Raw genomic sequence first — 4610 nt, forward strand, 5'->3', positions numbered from 1 at the left:
TTCCTGACAGAATTGCACCGCCTGGTCTGGCTTTTCTTGGACCAATCCACACACTCTTCCACCTTCTGGGGCCCCTCTGAGCCTTGGATGTCATTACGCCCCCAGTGTCTGTGAGCCAGATGTTTGGAGATAAGCTAGGAGGTCATTTGTCCAATCCTTGCAGCTTTTCAGCAGGAAAGATAAAGTACCATCAGACAGAGCACCATTAGGGAAGATACCAGCCCTTTTAAAAAGTACATTCTCCTGTCTCTAAGCTTACCCCTGTGGTTTCATCGTTTATAAACTGCCTCTTAATCCCATAGATGTCGTCAGTGTGTATAATATGCAAAGTTAGAGCTCTTGTTCAAACTGCTAGTGTCCCAGCAATGAAATCCCTTTTACTGCTTTTAAATCCTTCAGCCCCTTTTTGGCCCAGTATGTAGCTACAAAATCACTTTGAAAAGAGATACGCAGATATACACGGTATAAAGGGATAAGAGTTCTGAGAAGTCTGCTTTGGGCCACATCCCATTCTCAATGTGTGGGGCCAAGGGCAGCTTCCTGGAGGGAGTGACAGCCCAGCTTGAAGGATAAGTGTGTGGCAGGCAGAGAGAGCAGCCCAAAGGTGATGTTGGGAGGAACCATGAAGAACTCAGGCCACCAGAGCAAGAGGGAATGAGGCTAAGGTGAAGGCAGAGAGACAGCAGGCGTTGGGCAGAGAGGGCCTTATGTGGCTGGGCTGTGGAATTGGGCTTTTTTTCCTAAGGGCAACAGGGAACCCTGAAGGGCTAGGGCAGGGGAGAGACATGAATTTTAGACCCGAAACCTGGCTTCCTTGGCCATGCAGGGACAGTGTGGTGACAGCTTGGAGGAGCACGGTGGTCAGGGAGGTGGGGCTGGGGGAGTGGTTGTGTGGAGAGAAATGACAAGCATTGCTGCTCAGCCACCAGCCTCAATGCCTGGCAGGGTGTGGGCTGAGAAAGAGCAAGTCATCGAGGACTGGGCCCCCACACTCTGGACTCCCAATCTCTCCCCAAAAAAGGGGGACCCTAGCCCCCGATGCCTCTGAGGTCAAGAGGGAGGTTATTGCTGCCTATAGTTGGGGTGAAGGGTAGACCTCAGTTGCCTGCTTAAAAAGCAAGGCCAGGGACAAGGATGCACTTGTTTTCCAAGCTTGCTGCCCCTCTGGGAAAGTCTATACTCTTCACATGCTCATGAAGGGATGTGTGTTAGAATCTTCCTCTCTGTGGACAGAGCTCCCTGTGACCCTCAGGAATGAAGGCTGGATCCAAAGAAAAGTGTTGCCACAGACAGGGATGATTCCGAGGGGTCCTGATCAGGTATAAGAGCACATGGCTTCACATCCCTCTGGAGCTGTGGTTACGATGATTTCGCTCCTCACTTTGGAGAAGCAGCGCTGGGAGAGGTACGTGGTGGAAGAGAGGCACAGGCTAGAGAAGCCGCAGACCCACGGGAACTTGAGCTCTGTGTGATGCTTGCGAGGCACCAGCTATGCGACCCTGGACGAGGGACTCAGGTCCCAGCCTCAATCTCCTTTTCTGGTAAATGGGAATGACGGGCTTCACCTCCACACACAAGGACAGATAGACTCAGTCCAAAGCCGTAAGCACTCTGATGGAAGCATGGCCGGGGTGCTTGGGGCCACGTCTAATTCTCAATCGTGAGACTAAGAAGAGGGCACATGCACCAGGTGACTTGGGACAGTGAAGCTGTTTGCGTACAAAACATTGCCACACTTGTCTTTTCTGGTTGGTCAGGCCAGGTGAGGCAGAAGCAGAGATGTTAGTCCGGAGTGGCCAGCCCTGGTCAAAGCTTTAACAAGAGAGGAGAAGGGGACCAAGATGAGCCTTTTTTGTCTTGTGTTTGTCAGGAGGGAGGGTGTCTATGAATGTCATCAGCGAGCTGGATCCTCTCCTCCCTCAGTCTGGAGAGCTAAAAGCAACCTCTGCACAAACCCACTATAGAACCCTATAGAAGACATGTAACTACTATGTGCCTCGGTTTCCCCATCTCGCTACCACCCTTCTTTCTCTTTTATTCAACCCCACCCCAGTCCTCCCCACAAGGGCCTAGGGCAGGTGTCCTGCGCGCAGCCCCAGCCTAAGGTGCTCCAGCTCTGTTCAGGGGAAGTGCTGGTGTGGAGCCCAGGTCCCGGCGCCCCCACACCCTCAAGCTCCTTTTCCTCTCTGCAACTCCATCCTCCCAGCCGACCCTGGGAACTGAAGCCCCGAGAGGCCCCGGGGGAAGTCCAAGCGGCTGCACAAATGAAGAGCCATGTTATCTACCAAAGGCTACCCAACATTACCTACCAAAGGTCTTCCATCTATTGAATCACAGGGGGCCCGCCTACTCACACCCAGTCTGCAGCTGCCATCTCCCCAGGTTTCTTGTCCACAGGATCTCTGCCTGAAACCCAGAGGAGAAAGCCAGTGTGTTGTTCTAGGCCACCTCTCCCCACTGTCATACCTGGCAGCTCCTCACAAGTATGGGCGCATCAGGGACAGTTCACCAGCCAGATGGGTTTACCTTGTGGCACCTTTGCCCTGGGTTTGGGATCAGCATGCTGACCTGGGTCTCCTCACTGCAGCCTCCTGGAGCTACGGGGATCAGAATCAAGCAGGGCCTGTGTGCGGAGTGGACCAGGGGAGTCTTTTTAGGTGGGCAATGGAGTTGTCTCTAGATCAGGGTGGGATGGATGGGTATGAAATAATAGAAAATATATATTTGGTCTCTGTCCCCAGTTCCTGGTACAGAGCTCCCAAAACTTTTGCGACTTCCTAAGTGATGCATTTCCTAAGATCCGCTTGGGGTGTCTTTTGTACTGATACTTGGTCTTCGACCCCAGTTCTTGACACAGAGCTCCTAAATCCCTTGGAATTTCCTGAGTGACAGAAATGTCTGTTCCATTGAGGCCACTCTTGGTGGGCTCCTAGATGGGCGCCTGTCACCAGAAAGATAAGCCATGGGTAAAGGCTTGGAACTTTCATCCCCGCCCCCAATCCTCCTAGAAGGAAGAAGGACTAGAAATTGAGTTAATGATTGATCATGCCTATGTGATGAAGCCTCCATAAAACCCCAAAAGCATAGGGTTCAGAGAGCTTCTGCGCTGGTGAACAGGAGGGCAGTGCACCTCAACTTCACAGAAACAGAATCTTCTGCACCCTAGACCCTTCCGGACCTTACCCTTTGTATTTCTTTATCTGGTTGTTCGTCTGTATTCTTTATTATATCCTTTATTATGCAATAAATCAGTAAACGTAAGTAAGTATTTTCCCGAGTTCTGTGAGCCATTCTAGCAAATGATCGAATCCAAGAAAGAGATCATGGGAACCTCTGATTTTACAGCCAATTGCACAGGTGACCATCTGGACTGTGACTGGCATCCGAGATGGGGACAGGGGGCCAGTCTTGTGGGACTGAGCTCTTAAACTATGGCATCTCAGTAACTCCAGGTAGATGGTATCAGAATTGAGCAAAATTGTAGGACACGCAACTGTTGTTGCAGAAAATTGCTTGGTGTGGGAAATCTGCACATCTGGTGTCAGAAGTGAAGTATGGTGTGTGAGTAAGGACACACACAGGGAGTTTGCCTGTAGTGGGAGCATCTGTAGGTTAGGGTGGGAGGGGAGATGGAGGGTCTCTAGATCAGGATGGGGCTGGGGGTGGAATCCTAGGCTCTGCCTCCAATTCACTGTGTGACTTTGAGCAGGTTTCTCCCCCCACCTCATCCTGGTCCTTAGTTCACAAAATGAGGGAAGTGTGTGGTAAATTGCTTTTGGTTTTGATTATGAAATATCACACATATAAAGCACATTTATAGGCATGACTTTAAAGATAATAAAATGAATGCCTATATTAAAAATACCTATATTATTAAAGATAATAAAATGAATGCCTATATTATTAAAGATAATAAAATGAATGCCTATATTAAAAATACCGGGCTTAAGAAATAAATTTCCCAGGATCTTTGAATGCCCTATACATACCTTTCCATCCCATCCCCTTTCCAAAGGCACCTGCTTTCTTGAACTTGCTTTTCTTTTCTTTATATGTATATCCCCTGAAACAATGCTGTGTTGATTTTGCATGCTTTTAACCTGTAGGTAAATGGAAGCATGCTGTAGGTATTCTGTGATTTCTTCTGTGCTGCAGTATGATGTTTGGGATTTGGTCACACAGATGAGGGTGGCCACAAAGTGTCCCATTGTATGCTGTTCCTCAACATAGTCATTCTCCTGTTGATGGATCTTCAGGTTGTTTCCATTTGGGGGTCCTGTTTAGTTTTGTCTGTTTTTGCTGTTTGTCCCTGTCGTATGGTGTTCATTGCTCAGATGCCTCTCGGGTGCATAGTTAGGAGGGAAATTACAGTCTTGGGGAATGTGCACTTGACCTTGATTTGATAACGTCGAACTGTTTTCCCAATTGGTCGTACCAATTTTCACAGCAGAATATAAGTTCTTTCGGTCCAGTATCCATGGCGACACTATATTGTCAGACTTTTTCATTTTTGCTGGTCTGGTTGTTGTATAAAACAAAAACAAAGCAAAACAGACAAACAAAACCTGATTACAAATGGGGTTGGGCATCTTTCAAAAATGTATGGGTCA

The sequence above is a fragment of the Pteropus vampyrus genome, unplaced genomic scaffold (genome assembly GCF_000151845.1).
Source record: "Pteropus vampyrus isolate Shadow unplaced genomic scaffold, Pvam_2.0 Scaffold193, whole genome shotgun sequence".
NCBI lineage: Eukaryota > Metazoa > Chordata > Mammalia > Chiroptera > Pteropodidae > Pteropus > Pteropus vampyrus.